The sequence below is a fragment of the Pseudophryne corroboree genome, chromosome 8 (assembly GCF_028390025.1).
Source record: "Pseudophryne corroboree isolate aPseCor3 chromosome 8, aPseCor3.hap2, whole genome shotgun sequence".
NCBI lineage: Eukaryota > Metazoa > Chordata > Amphibia > Anura > Myobatrachidae > Pseudophryne > Pseudophryne corroboree.
In genome coordinates this window covers 30,470,820-30,492,209 of record NC_086451.1, presented here as the reverse complement: position 1 = coordinate 30,492,209, position 21,390 = coordinate 30,470,820, and the positions used below count along the sequence as shown (strand labels likewise).

Here is a 21,390-nt window from a genome sequence, read left to right as displayed (position 1 = left end):
AGATTGCACCCTTCTCGGCCGGGCACAAAAATCTAACTGGCTTGGAGGAGGGTCATAGGGGGAGGAGCCAGTGCACACCACCTGATCCTAAAGCTTTACTTTTTGTGCCCTGTCTCCTGCGGAGCCGCTATTCCCCATGGTCCTTTCAGGAACCCCAGCATCCACTAGGACGATAGAGAAAATGCGTATGATAAATGGTGCTCCAGCCAATCAGCTCACAACTGCCATGTGTTTAAAAAATGACAATTGGGAGCTGATTGGCTGAAGCGCCATTTATCATATGCAACGAGTTTTATCACTCACAGCGAGTTTTATCATTCATTGATAAATGGACCCCTAAGTGTCCTAAACCTATTTCTCTGGGAACATAGGCCCTCATTCCGAGTTGATCGCTCGCTAGCAGTTTTTAGCAGCCGTGCAAACGCTAGGCCGCCGCCCTCTGGGAGTGTATCTTAGCTTAGTAGAAGTGCGAACGAAAGGATCGCAGAGCGGCTACAAAAAATATTGTGCAGTTTCAGAGTAGCTTCAGACCTACTCCTAGCTTGCGATCACTTCAGACTGTTCAGTTCCTGTCTTGACGTCACAAACACGCCCTGCGTTCGCCCAGCCACGCCTGCATTTTTCCTGGCACGCCTGCGTTTTTTCAAACACTCCCTGAAAACTGTCAGTTGACACCCAGAAACGCCCACTTCATGTCAATCACTCTGCGGCCAGCAGTGCGACTGAAAAACTTCGCTATTTTTCGTTGTAATAGTACGACGCACGTGCACATTGCGCCGCATACGCATGTGCAGAAATGCCGTTTCTTTGCCTGAACGCAGCGCAGCGAACGAAATCTGCTAGCGAACAACTCGGAATGACCCCCATATAGCATTAGGATGTATTAGATGAGGTTTAATGCATCAGCCCGTCTATAAAAGTTCAGCTCTGCAAGACACAGACATCTTTCTGCATATGGTACATCTCCCCGACGGAGCCCCTCTCTCCGCCAAAAAAGCTTTTTCCTTTCCACTCTCCTACAGAGAGATTGTTCTGGTGTATTTGTATTGCAGCCGCCTCTGTCTCACTCTCCTGTTTTTTGGGGAAAGTGATGTTGCTTTAACAGCTTCTAAGGTCACTAATTGCACTGAACTGTTCCACTTGTGACTTGAGCGGTTGAGACATAAAGTGGAGAGCGAGATTAAAGGCACCATTTTACGGTGTGATCTTGTGTTACATTGTATTACTTTTATGATGGGAGGGGAGGTAAGAAGTGAATTAATCTGTCAGCGCATTGAGCCAGGAACCAGCGGAAGTGGAAAAAAATACGCGCAGAGCTCTTGTCCCTGATCATTGACCCTTCAAATGCGCAGACACTTATCAGACAAATTATGTAAGTGCGTTTAGGATGCAGCGTTGGACAGAAGTAGGGTCCTCCGAAGTGTCGGCTAAGACAGGGAAGGGTTTATTCCATGCAATGCAGATCAGTAATCAGGGCGCTTTTACACCAGCTAAGGCATCTGTCTGTCTATCTATCTATCTATCTATCTATCTATCTATCTATCTATCTATCTATCTATCTATCTATCATACCTATTACCTATCTATCTATCTATCTATCTATCATACCTATTATCTATCTATCATACCTATTATCTATCTATCTATCTATCTATCATCTATCTATCATACCTATTATCTATCTATCTATCTATCTATCTATCTATCATACCTATTATCTATCTATCATACCTATTATCTATCTATCTATCTATCATCTATCTATCATACCTATTATCTATCTATCTATCTATCTATCTATCTATCTATCTATCTATCTATCTATCTATCTATCATACCTATTATCTATCTATCTATCTATCTATCTATCTATCTATCTATCTATCTATCTATCTATCTATCTATCTAACCTATTATCTATCTATCTATCTATCTATCTATCTATTATACCTATTATCTGTCTATCTATCATACCTATTATCTATCTATCTATCTATCTATCTTCTATCTATCTATCTATCTATCTATCTATCTATCTATCTATCTATCTATCTATCATATCTATCTATCTATCTATCTATCTATCTATCTATCTATCATACCTATTATCTATCTATCTATCTATCTATCTATCTTACATACATATTATCTATCTATCTATCTATCTATCTATCATCTATTTATCTGTCATCTATCTATCTATCTATCTATCTATCTATCTATCTATCTATCTATCTATCTATCTATCTATCTATCATCTATCGTACCTATTATTTATCTATATCTATCTAACTATCATACATAATACTATCTATCTATCTATCTATCTATCTATCTATCTATCTATCTATCTATCTATCATACATACATATTATCTATCTATCTATCTATCTATCTATCTATCTATCTATCTATCTATCATCTATTTATCTGTCATCTATCTATCTATCTATCTATCTATCTATATATCTATCTATCTATCTATCTATCATCTATCTATCATACCTATTATTTCTCTATATCTATCTAACTATCATACATAATACTATCTATCTATCTATCTATCTATCTATCTATCTATCTATCTATCTATCTATCTATCTATCTATCTATCTATCATACATACATATTATCTATCTATCTATCTATCTATCTATCTATCTATCTATCTATCTATCTATCTATCTATCTATCTATCTATCTATCTATCTATCCTATAGATTGTAAGCTTGCGAGCAGGGCTTCCTACCTCTATGTTGGTCTGTTTTTACCCAGTTTTGTTCTATTACTGTTGTTCTAAAGCGCAACAGAATATGCTGCACTATATAAGAAACTGTTAATATCTATCTATCTATCTATCTATCTATCTATCTATCTATCTATCTATCATATATATTATCTATCAATCTAATTATCTATCTATTATACCTATTATCCATCTATCTGTCTTATATCATGCTTTTCTACTTTGGGGAGGTTTTGTTTGGGGCGTGGGGCTGTCTCATCGCTAATGTCATCCCCACCCCCATAGTAATTCACTCCCCTGAAAAAAATAACTATATACCCTCATATTTTAGCGATCCGGTATATATTTTTGGGGGTATTTATTATTGCAGACATGCCAGGACACGGGGTCCATTTGTCTGTCTATCTATGTTAGTTATGCTTGAATACTCGTATGAAAAAAATACGTTCTAACCGTTCTTCACACGGGAGTTTCTGATTTGCACGGGTTGGTAAATCTATAGAGATGTAAATTTGAGACGTTTTCATGTAAGTAAATATTAATCCATGGTTCTTGGCGTTACCCGCGCAGCACCCGCAGCAGATACGGTAAAAAGTGACAGGACCACCTGTAGTTTATTAAATTCTACACACTGGAGGTGCAATCCAAATTTTGATCCGATTGTCGGTTTGGGCGTTATCGTTCACACAACGCAAGTTACGCATCGGTAATGATGTCATTATGTCACCCCCTTTTCATCCCCTTAGGGGGGGGTTTATCAAAATTCTAATTACATATTTTTCCTATTTCCCACCTGAAGAATACATATGTTACATTTCATCTTCCTAACATATCGGGAAGTAAGAGAATTAGTGATGAGTCAGTTAGTGAGGGTTTCACAGATAGATAGATAGATAGATAGATAGATAGATAGATAGATAGATAGACAGATAGATATATGTATATATGTTTCCTTTGGGAAGCATGGCAATAGCCCTTTTGATTTCAATGAGAGGAATCGGATTTAAAAGAGTAGGACAGTAATAAACAACCCCCCTCCCCCCACACAGGATCTACCTATCGCTGGGAGTAACTCCTTTCACGTGTAGGGCATAGCACAGCAAGTCCTATTGCTCTAACTACTAGATTATTTCAGCCTAATAATAATAACAACGTGTATTCCCTTTCCTAAAGTTGTATCAATCCTTTTTGATAAAAAAAATCTCATTCTAATTACCAATCTGCAATAGTTGGCTGAGTTCCAAATAGTCCGCCGAGCAGCCATCTTGTAGTGTGTGCAAATGTCAACATTCTCCTAGCCAGCCATTTTGTCCTGTGATGCTATATCCCCAGCCGCCTAGCCCTAAGCCTGAAGCAAAAATAAGATGTGTTATTTTTTATTCGAGTGCAAGAATGTCACGGTATCAAGCTATGTAATATATTAAGGATAAAAAAATAAAGCGCCAAAGCATGGCGAGCCAATTTACATGGCTCAGACATATAATCTTCATCATCTTTAAATTGATTTGTGTACACATGTGGACCACTGAGGTGATTATCACAGAGAGAGAGAAAAATACGGTTTAATAACGGCATCTCGGTTATTAGTAGAGACTTAAAGGACGAGCCTGGCTCTTCCTGGCACAGAGAATGCCCATCAGCGGCTGAAGGAACAACGCCCGTCCTCCCATGGCCCCACGCTTGCCTGGGCTAGTTACAGCCAACTCAGGCTAAATTCTCTCCCGTCTCCTGACAAGCTTCAAATCCCGCTCTGTCAGATCCCTGTCATTAGAGCCTAGGCAAAACGAGCAGGAAATTACCTCAAATTATATCCATGTCAATTCGTCGGCCTATTGTCAAAGCGTATTATTTGCTCAGCCAGCGAAAGTGTCCACGAAACACTAAGGATTCATTATCTGTGCAACCGCACTCTCCATTAAAGGAACATTTTAAATGTGTTCAAATAAAAGGCACTTGTGAGTTATGTCAGCGCTGCGTGTGTAAATGTGTCGGCGTCCCCGGCTCTGCCCGTACAGATGGCTTACCAGCGCTCTGTAAAATGGCTTCTCCTTATTGCGGCGGAGGGGCGGAGGGGTTAGTAAATGCAGCTGGTAGTAATGAGTTTAAATTGAAATTACATGGAGATTTCACTCTTAAATGGTTAAGATAATAAGAGGGATTTAAACACCGGAGTTTAAGTGCCTCATTTAAGCTTGCTGTAGATTCTGTTAAAGAGAAGGCAAAGTGGGGGGGAGATGATGGCGCGGAGGGAGGGGGGGCTGGTGATGGAGAGAAGGGAGAGGTAGAACGAGGGGCTGAAGGAGCAGGAGAGAGAGGAAGATAATGGGATAAAAGGGATCGATAACACGAGACTTAGGGGGTCTGTCATTAGGCCTCAATCGCATTGTCCAAACGTACACCATGGAAATTGCCGCTGAAGTGAATGCAGAACCGGCACTATAATTCCAGCTTCTGAAATGCAGAAGAAGAAAAACCTGTGAGGACAAAGAATAACCCACAAATAACTATAAACACTCACTTGAGGAGTCATATAGACGTTTATGTATACACTAGGTGCTTCATCGCGCCCTACGGGCGCTCTTCACACCGTCGCAAGGGGCTTAACCCTTGCATGCCTTTCTGGGGTTCAATATTTGTATTATATAAAGTATTACCTGCATTCCTTTGTTAGTGGTTAAATATTGCACAATGAAAGGGCGTGCGATGGTGAAGGAGGCGCAGCCCCTTGCGACGGCGTGAACAGCACCTGCAGGCCACGATGTACAGAATGTAGCGGGTGCGAGGGGGACTGCGGATGGTGTCTGTAGATGCTGCAGGTGGATGGGGGGCAGAAGTGGGGGTGGGGCCCGGATGGGGAAGAGTCGGGAGGTGCTGCGGGTGGGGGAGGGGCAGAGGAGTGGGGGATGCAGATTGGGGAGGGGTCCGGAGGCACTGCAGGTGGGGGGAGGGGCAGGGGTGCCTTGGGTGGGAAAGGGGCAGGTGTGGGGATGTTGTGGATGGGTGAAGGGTTCCGGAGGTGCTGTGGGATGGGAAGGGTGCCGGGGGGTGGGGTAGGGGTCCGCAGGCGCCATGGGTAGGGGAGGGGCAGGTACGGGAGGTGCGGCGCATAGGGAAGGCGGTCCGGAGGTGCTGCTGGTGGTGGAGGGGCAGGTGCGGTGGTGCCATTGGTGGGGGAGGGGTTGGTGAGGGGGGGACCACGAATGGAGGAGGGTGTCTGCAGATGCTGCGGGTGGAGGGGGGCAGGTGTGGGGGGAGACATAAAGGGGGTGGATGGTGGAGGGGGCCTGGAGGTGCTGTGGGTGGTGAAGGGGCGGAGGAGTGGGAGCCGCGGGTGGTGTAGGGGGTCTGGAGGCACAGCGTGTGGGGGAGGGGTGGATGGGGAGGTGTGGTGCATTGGGGCGAGGTCTGGAGGCGCTGCGGGTACTGTACTTGCCAAAAAGGTAGTTGGAGGGTATGCAGTAACAGGGCCAGGACAGGGGTGACAGGGTCAGAACAGGGTTGACGGGGCCAGGACAGGGGTGACAGGGTCAGAAAAGGGGTGACGGGGCCAGGACAGGGGCGACGGGGCCAGGACAGAAATGACAGGGACAGGATAGGGGTGACAGGCCAGGGTAGGGGTGGCAGGAACAGGACAGGGGTGACAGGGCCAGTATAGGGTTGACAGGGCAAGCACAGGGGTAACAGGGCCAGGATAGGGGTAACAGGGCCAGCATAAGGGTAACGGGGCCAGCATAAGGGTGACAGGGCCAGCATAAGGGTGACAGGGCCAGGATAAGGGTGACAGGGCCAGGATAAGGGTGGCAGGGCAAGGCCAGGGGTGACAGGGACATGACAGAACACAGGGCACGGGAGAGATTGGTATTAGGGACAAAACAGTGGTGACAGACAAATGTGTCTTACCGGAGTCACTGCTTCTGGCTGCTGCTGTTCCACTCCAACCTGTTGGGATCTGCTGCTGGTGGAGACTTGGCATGGCTGACTCTCTTAGGCTGGAGTCCTGCTTCCTCTGCCCGTCCGCATCCCTCCCCCCCTCCTCAGTCACACACCGCAGACCTCGCGCAGCTGCCGGGCACTGTGGTAAGGGGAGACTGGGAGTGACTGGTTAGCCCCCAGGAGATGCTGCGGCTGGAGGGAGGAGGGGGTCGGAGCCTGCAAGCAGCTCGGACTTCTGCAGCGTTACCCGTCGGCTAAAGTGTGTGAAGGAGCTGGGCGCACCTCACTGTGGGTGGCAGCGCTGCAGCTAGCGGTGGGGTTGCCAGGGCTGGAGATAACAGAGGCAGTACGGAACCTGCACAGCGGCAGGTGCCCCACAAAACTGCAGCTAAGAAGCGTGGAGTGTGCCAGAAAGTGACGCTCCTCCGCGCCAGAGAGGGGGGGGGGGGTCAAGCACACAGTGAGCCGGTGCCCGTCTGTCTGTACGGCATACCCCCTCACACACCCCCATACCTCCCAAATGTCCCGATTTTCGCGGGACAGTCCCACTTTTTTGGGTCTGTCCCGCTGTCCCACCCGCGGGTCGCAGTGTCCCGCGGTATCGGGGGGGTCAGTTGGAAAGCTCCTGTACTCGCTGTTCTGCTTAGCAGAGCAGCGGTGAATAGTGGAGACAGAGGGAGAGGGGGCATCAGGGGGTATGGATTAAGGGGGGGTTCCAGCAGCAGAGCCGGATTAAGGGGGGGGGGGGGCAGGGGGTACGTACCGTTGGCCCCACAGTTTTAGGGGGCCCCCGGCTCGAGTAGCTCTGTCCCAGCTCAGAAGCCCCAACCCCCCCCCCCCCCCCCCGTCCTGCCAGCAACAACGGCAGCATTGTGCTACTGTCAGCCAGGGGCGCTGGAATGTTTTTAGGTTGGGGGGGGCGTAGAAAAAAATTATTTTGGCGCCCCCTGGTGCCGGTCTCCTCTACCTTTTTAGCCCCCCACCGATGTGCGGATGAGAGCTTTGTGGATGAGAGCTTACCGGCAGATCCACGCGGGCGGCATCTCCTTTAAAAACAGCCTGCTACCGCAGGGTGCTGTGTCCTCCTATCTTCGTTGTGTCCTAGCCGCCGCCGGCTGTCTCTCCTTCACAGATGCATTACTGGGAGGAGGCGTGGCCAGGCTGGTACATCCCGGGACCATAGCCACGCCTCCTCCCAGTAATGCAACTGTGAAGGAAAGACAGCCGGCGGTGACAATTTCTATTGCCCAGGGATCCACCTGTGAGTGAACCCAGATGTGGCTGAAAATTCGAAGACGTGCCCCCACTGGGGCGGACTCCCTTAGCGGAGCCCCAGCGTCATGCGGTGGATTTTGTAGAGGCCGGGGAGGACTTCTGTTCCTGGAAACTAGCTGTGTTGTGCAGCTTTTTCCCTCAGCCCTTACCTCTGGTAAGAAAGGACGAACCTCGTACTCTGTTGTTTCTTTGTGACCGAAAGGACTGCATTTGATAATGTGGTGCTTTCTTAGGCTGTGAAGGAATATAAGGCAAAACATTTGATTTACCAGCTGTAGCTGTGGAGACCAGGTCCGAGAGACCTTCCCCAAACAATTCCTCACCCTTGTAAGGTAAAACCTCCATATGCCTCTTTGAGTCGGCATCACCTGTCCATTGCCAGGTCCATAGGACTCATCTAGCAGAAATCGACATAGCGTTGATTCTAGAACCCAGTAGACCAATGTCTCTTTGAGCATCTCTCATATATAAGACAGCATCTTTTATATGTCCTAGGGTCAATAAGATGGTATCCTTATCCAGGGTTTCAATCTCCGCTGATAAGGTATCTGTCCACGCTGCTACAGCGCTACACACCCAAGCCGATGCAATAGCCGGTCTGAGTAAGGTACCCGAATGTGTGTAAATGGACTTCAAGATAACCTCCTGCTTGCGATCAGCAGGATCCCTGAGAGTAGCCGTATCTTGGGATGGCAGCGCTACCTTTTTGGATAAGCGTGTAAACGCTTTGTCCACCCTAGGGGAGGATTCCCACCGTATCCTGTCCGTTGGCGGGAAAGGATTCACCATAAAAATCCTTTTGGGAATCTGCAGTTTTTTGTCTGGAGATTCCCAATCTTTTTCACATAACTCGTTCAGCTAATGTGAGGGAGGAAAGGTTACCTCAGGTTTCTTTCCCTTATACATGTGTACCGTGTTAGGGACAGGGGGTTCCTCTGTGATATGCAAAACATCTTTTATTGCAATAATCATATATCGAATACATTTAGCCACTTTTGGCTGTAACTTTGCATCATCGTAGTCGACACTGGAGTCAGAATCCGTGTCGGTATTTGTGTCTACTATTTGGGATAGTGGGCGCTTTTGAGACCCCGAAGGTCCCTGCGACATAGGGACAGACATGGGTTGACTCCCTGGCTGATCCCTAGCTTCCGCTTTGTCTAATCTCTTGTGCAATAAATTTACATTAGCACTTAAAACATTCCACATATCCATCCAGTCAGGTGTCGGCGTTGTCGACGGAGACACCACATTCATTTCCTCCTCCTCCTCCTCCCCCCTAGGAAAGCCTTCTACCTCAGACATGTCGACACACGCGTACCGACACACCACACACTCAGGGAATCCTCTTATCTGAAGACAGTTCCCCCACAAGGCCCTTTGGAGAGACAGAGAGAGAGTATGCCAGCACACACCCAGCGCTATATGACCCAGGAAAAAACACACACAATATGTTTACCTAGATAGCGCTGTATGTATTTTGCGCCAAATATGTGCCTCCCCCCACTTCTTTAAAACCCTCTTTCACCGTGGATAAGCAGGGCAGAGTCCGGGGAGCTTGCTCTCTGCGCTGTGCTGTGGAGAAAATGGCGCTGGTGAGTGCTGAGGAAGAAGCCCCGCCCCCTCGGCGGCGGGCTTCTGTCCCGCTCAAATATCTAAAAAACCTGGCTGGGGCTCTTTATATATACAGTGCCCAGCTGTATATATATACTTTTGCCATAAAACGAGGTTTATTGCTGCCCAGGGCGCCCCCCCCTGCGCCCTGCACCCTTACAGTGACTGCCGTGTGTGTTGTGTATGGGAGCAATGGCGCACAGCGTTACTGCTGTGCGTTACCTCAGTGAAGATCTGAAGTCTTCTGCCGCCTCTGAAGTCTTCTTTCTTCTCATACTCACCCGGCTTCTATCTTCCGGCTCTGCGAGGAGGACGGCCGCGCGGCTCTGGGACGGGCGGCGAGGGTGAGACCTGCGTACCGATCCCTCTGGAGCTAATGGTGACCAGTAGCCTAAGAAACAGAGCCTAACATTAAAGTAGGTCTGTTTCTCTCCCCTCAGTCCCTCGATGCAGGGAGTCTGTTGCCAGCAGGCTCCCTGAAAATAAAAAACCTAACAAAAATACTTTCCTTCAGGAAACTCAGGAGAGCTCCCTGTAATGCACCCAGTCTCCTCTGGGCACAGTAGTAAACTGAGGTCTGGAGGAGGGGCATAGAGGGAGGAGCCAGTGCACACCCATACCTAAAGTCTTTCTTAAAGTGCCCATGTCTCCTGCGGAGCCCGTCTATCCCCATGGTCCTTACGGAGTCCCTAGCATCCTCTAGGACGTAAGAGAAATAGAGCCAAATAATAGTACCAATTCACATTACCCTGTACAGTAGTGTCCGTTAGTCACATTACACCGCACAGAAGTTTCCGTTATTCACATTACACTGCACAGTAGTACCCTTATACACGTTACACCACACAGGAGAGCCACTTATACAAGTTATGCCAGATTAAAAGCTTCTTATACACGTTACGCCACAATAGAGCACCTTATACATGTTATGCCAGGTAGAGCTGCTTATACACTTATGCCAGGTAGAGTCCCTTATACACGTTATCCAGCCAGAGCCCATTATACACATTTGCCAGGTACAGCCCATTATACACATTATAGGGGTCATTCAGACCCCGCCGCAAAAGCGGCCCGCAGCGCAGTTTGTTGGTGGCAGCAAACTGCGCATGCGCAGTGGGCGTGAGGCCATACACATTGTGGTCGCTTCTCCGATGGATGCAACCACAATGTGAGTGACAGGTGACAGCGTAGCGGGATTAAGGCAGGGTGGTGACGGAAAAACGGGGGCAGGCCGGGACCATTTTTGGGGCGGCTGCATGACGTCACACACAGATGCTCCCCCAATAAAAAAGTCTGCTGACCGCCTGACAGCGCAGCTAGCCAACACAACCTTAGATCAGATGTGTCCGCAATCTAATTGCGGATGCATCGGGAGGCGGCCTTGCCCTGTGCTGGGCGGCCCTCAGCATGTGCAGGGATGAATGCAGATCTGGCTGCGTATGCAGCAATCTGCTTTCATCTCTGAATAACCCCCTATGCCAAGTACAGCCCTCGTTCCCTCCACAGTGCGGCCCCAGTACCTGCAGGAGGTCCCGGCTCAGGCGCTGACTCTCCGCTCTCTTCTCCGCCTCCGGTGTCTCGCAGGCTCCGTTACTCCAGCAGCAGCGGCTCCATCCTATGTCGTCAGTGACAGCGAGAGGAGGGGGGGGTGAAGCAGGTACTAATTACCCAGACCTGGGACTGATAGAGGGGTCTGCCGGGGGCCCTGGTGCACTGCACTCCCACCCCTCTCCCTCCTTACTGGGCAGCAGCACAAGCTCTCATGTTGGCAGCACAGCACATGCTGCAGTGTGCTGTGCTGCAGTCAGGCAGATAGGCTGCTGTTCTTTCTCAGCCCCTGCCTTTTCCTGTATAGGTGGGGGGGTGATCACACTGATCACATTCCCCCCCTCGAATTGACCCTGGCTGAGGGGCTGAGCCAGGGCTGGGGACTCAGTCAGGGGTCAGGCACTGCACAGATTCCCCCACCACCACCACTTTTTCCATAAAGGGGCGTGGCCACGCCTCCCGCGATTAGGCCACGCCCCCAAAACGTCGCGGCAGCAGGGGAAGTCGGCGGCAGCAGCATAGCAGTGTGTGGGCAGAGGCCGCACACTGGGGGAGTGAGCGGCGCTACACGGGGCCAGCGCTGCCACTAGTTGTCATCCAGTTTGACAGGCGCAGCAGCAGGGTAGCAAAGCAGGGAGAGCGCCTCCCTGCTTTGTATGCCCTTGCTGAGCGAGCAGCGCCGGCTCCCCTGCGCCTCTGTCATATTTGGGGGGGGCAAGCTGCCCCCTTGCCCCCCCTATTCCGACGCCCCTGCTGTCAGCACACGCTGCTGCGTGTTGGCAGGTCTGTGGTGTTGCAGGGAGGCAGCGGTCTCCCTGCTTTCTTCTGCCTGTGCGGGTGTGTAGGCGGGAGCGACCACCTCCTCTGGATTTACCCCTAGCTGAGGGGCCAAAATTCCATTATTATTTTTTTTACCGGAATTTGCGTAAGGGGGCGTGGCCTCGCGTCCCGCGATTAGGCTACGCCCCCAACCCACAGCAGGCACAGCAATGAGATAGGGCTCCCCTGTCTCAAGTGCCCTGGCCCCCCCGGACTCATAATCAGCCCCTGGGGGCATGCCAGCAGCTCACAGAGCACTGGGCATGCCCCCTCATTGACGAAAACGGGGCCCTCCCATGAAGCCACGCCCCCTTTTCGCCGAGTGTGTGTCCCTCCTTCTGTCTGAAGAAAGCTCCTGCAAAAAGCTGGGAGGTATGCACCCCTGCCTGTGCCATGCCCATACTATCTGCTTCTGCTCCTAGTCTCCTGTAGATTTGGCCAGATTTGTGACTCATTTGACTAACTCCGCCCACTGTTGTGACTCCGCCCAGCGTTAGCAACTGAATCACAAAGTCACAGATCTGGGCTATTATATAGGAGATGGGACGGTGGGCCTAATTCAGACCTGAATGCTGTTGTGCGAATTCGCAAGGTGGCCCGATTATCGATCGACTGCGCAATTGTACGGATCGTAATGCGCAGGAGCGAGGTCAAACTGCAAAAGAAACCACGTCTTTTTTGATGGCTAGGCGAACGCAGGCTGACTGACAGGAAGCGGGCGTTTGTGGGGGGTAACTGGACGATTTCTGGGAGTGTCAGGAAAGACGCAGGCGTTCCCAAGCGTATTCAAGGCGTGTGTGTGACATCAGCTCCGGCCCAATGAGCCTGTTTGTATCGCACTGTAGGAGTAGGTCCTGGGCTACACACAGACTGGAATAATCATTCGGTGGTGAGTGAGTTGCGGATGGATTTACAGCTGTCCGGCGTTTGCAAAGCTTTTCGCACTGTGTACGCAGACTTGCACGGGCAGATTATCACTCTGTCCGGGCGGCGACTATCCGATTGTAAACCTCTGCAAATTCACAGAGGAACAATGAAGTCTGAATTAGGCCCAATGTTCCAAAAAAACATAAGTTAACATACAGATGCGCCCGCACACACCTGTCCTCTAATTGCAGCAAATAGCTCTTATTGGCACACCACACACTTTGCAACTGAGCCCGCGTTGTGCGTCCCGCCACACAGTATTGCACTGAATAGGCGTCTTACACGCATCACTGATGCAACACAATGACAAATTTTAAGTCACCAGGACACTATGGGGTATCGACTTGTCGGATCATTTTGGGGTATATTGAATAGGCTTCTGACCTAAAAAAGTCAAAAACTGACGTCTTTCCGACAGATGGCAGCTTCAGACTTCAATTGAATATACCCCTATAAATTACTTTGGATGCAGCTACAATGCAAATTAGACGCTAAATTCAGATATAAGAACGATAGTCTGGGAATCGCACCATATGGCGCAAAAAGGATTATGTGGAAACGTGTGTGTACTGTATATATATATATATATATATATATACAGGTTGAGTATCCAATATTCAAATATTCCGAAATACAGAATTTTTTGAGTGAGAGTGAGATAGTGAAACCTTTGTTTTCTGATGGCTTTGTTTTATACAAAAAATTATTAAAAATATTATATTAAATGACCTTCAGGCTGTGTATAAGGTGTATATGAAACATAAATGCATTCTGTGCTTAGATTTAGGTCCCATCGCCATGATATCTCGTTATGGTATGCAATTATTCCAAAATACGGAAAAATCCAATATCCAAAATACTTCTGGTCCCAAGCATTTTGGATAAGGGATACTCAACCTTTATAATATATATATATATATATATATATATATATATAATACCTTGGAGAGGGCGGCACTCAAAGACTTGATAAGCAGATGTGAATAGAAAAACCCAGCAGGGCAACCTTTATTGTGACGTTTCGGGGACTAGCCCCTTCCTCAGACAACTGAGGAAGGGGCTAGTCCCCGAAACGTCACAATAAAGGTTGCCCTGCGGGGTTTTTCTATTCACATCTGCTTATCAAGTCTTTGAGTGCCGCCCTCTCCAAGGTATTATATGCTGTCCAGAAGCTTCAGGCCCTGAAGGGAAGGCACCAGAGCAGGATTTTGCGTCAGCCCGGAGTGCCGGGGTCCCAGTGTTGTGTATATATATATATATATATATATATATAATATAATATAAAATTATTAAATAATTGAAAGAAAAATATTTTAATAATTCTATACATAGAAAATACCTTATTCTGTCTTATGTGTAGATTTGAGGCTGCCCCATTGGAGAACTAAGTTACCCCCCCTCATCCCCCTCACCTTTATTTTTACCTTCTTTTTCTTAGTATTTGCCAGGTATCGTTATTATTGGTAAAACATTTCTTCTTTTTTTTGTATTACTAGAATACGTTGCTGTTAGTCTATAGTGCTTTACGGTACGGTTTGCTCTGTGTAATACGTGTGGATTATCTGCATATCTATGATATTTTATCCTTCTCGTCTGTACAGTATGTGGATATTCTGTTCCTTATTACCAATTGTACTCTGTACATTTGTGATATGTTCAATAATAACATGTTTTAAAAATAAAATGCTTTATTCGAATAATACTATCGTGGGGACTTGGAAACTGTAAAATATTACAGCGTTACCACCATTTCCATCAGCAATGCTATACAGTGTATAGGGGGCCTATCATCATCGCTAATGGGCCCGTTAGTGATGATGATTAGTTAGTGGCCCGTTAGTGATGATGGCAACATTAGTTTCGGCATGTTTTATGTAACGTTCCCATTCATTATAAGGGGTCTGATGGGGCTGCCTAGCAAATTGAAAGTTTTGGGGTTTGCTTGCAGGAATCAATGCCATCTTCAGATGGCGTTGATTCTCGGAGCCCCGCTCCTTCCTATGAGAAGGAGGTCCAATGTTGCAAAGAGGGAATCATGCTTTCTGGCTGCCAGCCCCACAGCAGCCGCCCCCTTAGCTTTGTAAGGGGGCGGTATTTAACGAAATCCAAGAAGCATGGCTTTTTGGATCGCACATGAGTGGGCTGACGCCATCTTCAGATGGCATTAGCTGGTTACCTTCACTGGGAAAGCCCTGCTGGAGAGGGATCTTGTGATCCTTCTCCAGTGGGCTGAAGGAGATGCTGAAGTGCATTGCGTCTTCTGCACATTAGATGTTCTAGGTCAGGTTTGCCTCCTTTAATGGGAATATCAGGTCTCCTAGGCCCTAATCTTGCCTCCTAACAATTAGATAATAAGAATTTACTTACCGATAATTCTATTTCTCGTAGTCCGTAGTGGATGCTGGGAACTCCGTAAGGACCATGGGGAATAGCGGCTCCGCAGGAGACTGGGCACAAAAGTAAAGCTTTAGGACTACCTGGTGTGCACTGGCTCCTCCCCCTATGACCCTCCTCCAAGCCTCAGTTAGGATACTGTGCCCGGACGAGCGTACACAATAAGGAAGGATTTTGAATCCCGGGTAAGACTCATACCAGCCACACCAATCACACCGTATAACCTGTGATCTGAACCCAGTTAACAGCATGATAACAGAGGAGCCTCTGGAAAGATGGCTCACAACAATAATAACCCGATTTTTGTAACAATAACTATGTACAAGTATTGCAGACAATCCGCACTTGGGATGGGCGCCCAGCATCCACTACGGACTACGAGAAATAGAATTATCGGTAAGTAAATTCTTATTTTCTCTGACGTCCTAGTGGATGCTGGGAACTCCGTAAGGACCATGGGGATTATACTAAAGCTCCCAAACGGGCGGGAGAGTGCGGATGACTCTGCAGCACCGAATGAGAGAACTCCAGGTCCTCCTCAGCCAGGGTATCAAATTTGTAGAATTTAGCAAACGTGTTTGCCCCTGACCAAGTAGCTGCTCGGCAAAGTTGTAACGCCGAGACCCCTCGGGCAGCCGCCCAAGATGAGCCCACCTTCCTTGTGGAATGGGCTTTTACAGATTTTGGCTGTGGCAGGCCTGCCACAGAATGTGCAAGCTGAATTGTACTACAAATCCAACGAGCAATAGTCTGCTTAGAAGCAGGAGCACCCAGCTTGTTGGGTGCATACAGGATAAACAGCGAGTCAGATTTCCTGACTCCAGCCGTCCTGGAAACATATATTTTCAAGGCCCTGACTACGTCCAACAACTTGGAGTCCTCCAAGTCACTAGTAGCCGCAGGTACCACAATAGGTTGGTTCAGATGAAACACTGAAACCACCTTAGGGAGAAAATGAGGACGAGTCCTCAATTCCGCCCTGTCTGAATGGAAGATCAGATAAGGGCTTTTACAGGATAAAGCCCGCCAATTCTGACACGCGCCTGGCCGAGGCCAGGGCCAACAACATGACCACTTTCCATGTGAGATATTTTAACTCCACAGATTCAAGTGGTTCAAACCAATGTGACTTTAGGAACCCCAAAACTACATTGAGATCCCAAGGTGCCACTGGAGGCACAAAAGGAGGCTGTATATGCAGTACCCCTTTTACAAACGTCTGAACTTCAGGAACTGAAGCTAGTTCTTTCTGGAAGAAAATTGACAGGGCCGAAATTTGAACCTTAATGGACCCCAATTTTAGGCCCATAGACACTCCTGTTTACAGGAAATGCAGGAATCGACCTAGTTGAAATTCCTCCATCGGGGCCTTACTGGCCTCGCACCACGCAACATATTTTCGCCAAATGCGGTGATAATGCTTTGCGGTTACATCCTTCCTGGCTTGATCAGGGTAGGGATGACTTCATCCGGAATGCCTTTTTCCTTCAGGATCCGGCGTTCAACCGCCCTGCCGTCAAACGCAGCCGCGGTAAGTCTTGGAATAGACAGGGTCCTTGCTGGAGCAGGTCCCTTCTTAGAGGTAGAGGCCACGGGTCCTCCGTGAGCATCTCTTGAAGTTCCGGGTACCAAGTCCTTCTTGGCCAATCCGGAGCCACGAGTATAGTTCTTACTCCCCTCCGTCTTATAATTCTCAGTACTTTTGGTATGAGAGGAAGAGGAGGGAACACATACACTGACTGGTACACCCACGGTGTTACCAGAGCGTCCACAGCTATTGCCTGAGGGTCCCTTGACCTGGCGCAATACCTGTCCAATTTTTTGTTTAGGCGGGACGCCATCATGTCCACCTTTGGTTTTTCCCAATGGTTTACAATCATGTGGAAGACTTCTGGGTGAAGTCCCCACTCTCCCGGGTGGAGGTTGTGCCTGCTGAGGAAGTCTGCTTCCCAGTTGTCCACTCCCGGAATGAACACTGCCGACAATGCTATCACATGATTTTCCGCCCAGCGAAAAATCCTTGCAGCTTCTGCCATTGCCCTCCTGCTTCTTGTGCCGCCCTGTCTGTTTACGTGGGCGACTGCCGTGATGTTGTCCGACTGGATCAGCACCGGCTGACCTTGAAGCAGAGGTCTTGCTTGGCTTAGGGCATTGTAAATGGCCCTTAGTTCCAAAATATTTATATGAAGTGATGTCTCCAGGCTTGACCACAAGCCCTGGAAATTTCTTCCCTGTGTGACTGCTCCCCAGCCTCGCAGGCTGGCATCCGTGGTCACCAGGACCCAGTCCTGAATGCCGGATCTGCGGCCCTCTAGAAGATGAGCACTCTGCAACCACCACAGGAGAGACACCCTTGTCTTTGGTGACAGGGTTATCCGCTGATGCATCTGAAGACGCGATCCGGACCATTTGTCCAGCAGGTCCCACTGGAAAGTTCTTGCGTGGAATCTGCCGAATGGAATTGCTTCGTAGGAAGCCACCATTTTTCCCAGGACCCTTGTGCACTGATGCACTGACACTTGGCCTGGTTTTAGGAGGTTTCTGACTAGTTCGGATAACTCCCTGGCTTTCTCCTCCGGGAGAAACACCTTTTTCTGGACTGTGTCCAGGATCATCCCTAGGAATAGAAGGCGTGTCGTCGGGATCAGCTGCGATTTTGGAATATTGAGAATCCAACCGTGCTGCCGCAGCACTATCTGAGATAGTGCTACCCCGACTTCCAACTGTTCCCTGGATCTTGCCCTTATCAGGATATCGTCCAAGTAAGGGATAACTAAAACTCCCTTCTTTCGAAGGAGTATCATCATTTCGGCCCTTACCTTGGTAAAGACCCGGGGTGCCGTGGACAATCCAAACGGCAGCGTCTGAAACTGATAGTGACAGTTCTGTACCACAAACCTGAGGTACCCTTGGTGAGAAGGGTAAATTGGGACATGTAGGTAAGCATCTTTGATGTCCAGAGAGACCATATAGTCCCCTTCTTCCAGGTTTGCAGTCACTGCTCTGAGTGACTCCATCTTGAATTTGAACCTTTGTATGTAAGTGTTCAAGGATTTTAGATTTAAAATTGGTCTCACCGAGCCGTCCGGCTTCGGTACCACAAATAGTGTGGAATAGTACCCCTTTCCCTGTTGCAGGAGGGGTACCTTGATTATCACCTGCTGGGAATACAGCTTGTGAATGGCTTGCAATACTGCCTCCCTGTCTGAGGGAGACGTCGGTAAAGCAGACTTTAGGAAACGGCGAGAGGGAGACGTCTCGAATTTCTTGAGACGGGCCCCCACCGTGCCTGAGTCCGCTTGTAAAGCCCCAGCGTCATGCTGAGGACTTTGCGGAGATGGGAGAGGGCTTTTGTTCCTGGGAACTGGCTGTTTGCTGCAGCCTTTTTCCTCTCCCTCTGCCACGGGGCAGAAATGAGGCGCCTTTTGCCCGCTTGCCCTTATGGGGCCGAAAGGACTGCGCCTGATAATACGGCGTCTTCTTAGGTTGAGAAGCTACCTGGGGTAAAAATGTGGATTTTCCAGCAGTTGCCGTGGCTACCAGGTCTGATAGACCTACCCCAAATAACTCCTCCCCCTTATAAGTCAATACTTCCATGTGCCTTTTAGAATCCGCATCACCTGACCACTGCCGCGTCCATAAACCTCTTCTTGCAGAAATGGACAGCGCGCTAACTCTTGATGCCAGTCGGCAAATATCCCTCTGTGCATCACGCATATATAGAAATGCATCCTTCAAATGCTCTATAGTCAGTAATATACTGTCCCTATCTAGGGTATCAATATTTTCAGTCAGGGAATCCGACCACGCCAGGCCCGCACTGCACATCCAGGCTGAGGTGATTGCTGGTCGCAGTATAACACCCGTGTGAGTGTATATACCTTTTAGGATATTCTCCAGCTTTCTATCGGCAGGTTCCTTTAGGGCGGCCGTATCAGGAGAGGGTAGTGCTACCTGTTTAGACAAGCGTGTGAGCGCTTTATCCACCCTAGGGGGTGTTTCCCAACGTGCCCTATCCTCTGGCGGGAAAGGGTACGATGCCAATAACCTTTTAGGAATTATCAGTTTTTTATCGGGGGAAACCCACGCCTCATCACACACTTCATTTAATTCCTCGGATACAGGAAAAACTACAGGCAGTTTTTTCTCACCAAACATAATACCCTTTTTAGTGGTACTTGTATTATCAGAGATATGCAATACATTTTTCATTGCTTCAATCATGTAACGTGTGGCCCTAGTGGAAGTCACGTTTGTCTCCTCATCATCGACACTGGAGTCAGTATCCGTGTCTGTGTCTGCCATTTGAGGTAACGGGCGTTTTAAAGCCCCTGATGGCGTTTGAGACCCCTGGACAGGCACAAGCTGAGTAGCCGGCTGTCTCATGTCGTCAACTGTCTGTCGTAAAGAGCTGACACTGTCACGCAATTCCTTCCATAAGCTCATCCACTCAGGTGTCGACTCCCTAGGGGGTGACAACTCTATAATAGGCAATTGCTCCGCCTCCATCTCATTTTCCTCCTCAAACATGTCGACACAATCGTACCGACACACCGCACACACACAGGGAATGCTCTGATAGAGGACAGGACCCCACTAGCCCTTTGGGGAGACAGAGGGAGAGTATGCCAGCACACACCAGAGCGCTATATATAGACAGGAATACCACTATAAAATGTGCTTTTCCCTTTATAGCTGCTGTTAGTATTAAAACTGCGCCAAATTAGTGCCCCCCTCTCTTTTTTACCCTTTTCTGTAGTGCAGGACTGCAGGGGAGAGTCAGGGAGACGTCCTTCCAGCGGAGCTGTGATGGAAAATGGCGCCCGTGTGCTGAGGAGATAGGCTCCGCCCCCTTCTCGGCGGCCTTTTCTCCCGCTTTTTGGTGAGTTCTGGCAGGGGTTAAAATACATCCATATAGCCCTGGGGGTTATATGTGGTGTATTTATGCCAGCCAAGGTGTTTACATTGCTGCTCAGGGCGCCCCCCCTAGCGCCCTGCACCCTCAGTGACCGAAGTGTGAAGTGTGCCTGAGTAACAATGGCGCACAGCTGCAGTGCTGTGCGCTACCTTGTTGAAGACTGATGACTTCTGCCGCCGATTTTTCCGGACCTCTTCTTGCTTCTGGCTCTGTAAGGGGGCCGGCGGCGCGGCTCTGGGACCGAGCTCCGAGGCTGGGCCTGTGTTCGGTCCCTCTGGAGCTAATGGTGTCCAGTAGCCTAAGAAGCCCAAGCTGGCTGCAAGCAGGCAGGTTCGCTTCTTCTCCCCTTAGTCCCTCGATGCAGTGAGCCTGTTGCCAGCAGGTCTCACTGAAAATAAAAAACCTAAAACTAAACTTTCACTAAGAAGCTCAGGAGAGCCCCTAGTGTGCACCCTTCTCGGCCGGGCACAAAAATCTAACTGAGGCTTGGAGGAGGGTCATAGGGGGAGGAGCCAGTGCACACCAGGTAGTCCTAAAGCTTTACTTTTGTGCCCAGTCTCCTGCGGAGCCGCTATTCCCCATGGTCCTTACGGAGTTCCCAGCATCCACTAGGACGTCAGAGAAACATGACTTTTCCAGTCTTGTAAAGGGTAAGGGCTACGATCTAGGTTAGGCTGCCATCCTAGGATAAGGTAGATTAGAAGATTTAGGATAGGAGCACCTCCTGCATTTGGGTATATCAAAATGCCCTGAAGTACAACAGACAAGGTCAGGGAGTCTACCCTTCATATTCATCCAATGAGATGACAGATATGCAGTAGACCAGATGTTCTCAAACGTGGTCCTCAAGGCACCCCAACAGTCCAGGTTTTAAAAATAACCATGGCTCAGCACAGATGGTTGGCCAAGCATGGATAAAACCTGGACCGTTGGGGTGCCTTGAGGACCGTGTTTGAGAACCTCTGCAGTAGATCATTCTTGCAGGTCAGGTGAAATACTCTTTGTGACACCTAGCATTCATAACCAGATGCCGGAATAGCTCTAGAATGAATGTAACCAGCTCCACCTGGCCAAATGTGAGGTTGTATGTTACTCATGCTTTTTATAATTGGACAGAGGGAATTCTTTACATGTCACCTCCTTTACTAAGGCCCTTGAGGTCAGTTCCACCTTCTCTAAACAATCCACTAAGTAGCTGTAGGTTGGTCTTAAACTT

At 48.6% G+C, this 21,390-nt stretch overlaps 1 long non-coding RNA gene across 1 annotated transcript in view; it reads right to left on the bottom strand.

Moving 5' to 3' along the window:
* Positions 1-11,527, bottom strand: part of LOC134947447 (uncharacterized) — a 56,189-nt gene extending 44,662 nt beyond the window's left edge. The window contains exon 1 of the long non-coding RNA XR_010182556.1: positions 11,089-11,527. This is a non-coding gene — a long non-coding RNA (uncharacterized LOC134947447). The remainder of the gene's footprint in view (positions 1-11,088) is intronic.
* Between the last annotated feature and the right edge of the window lie 9,863 nt (positions 11,528-21,390).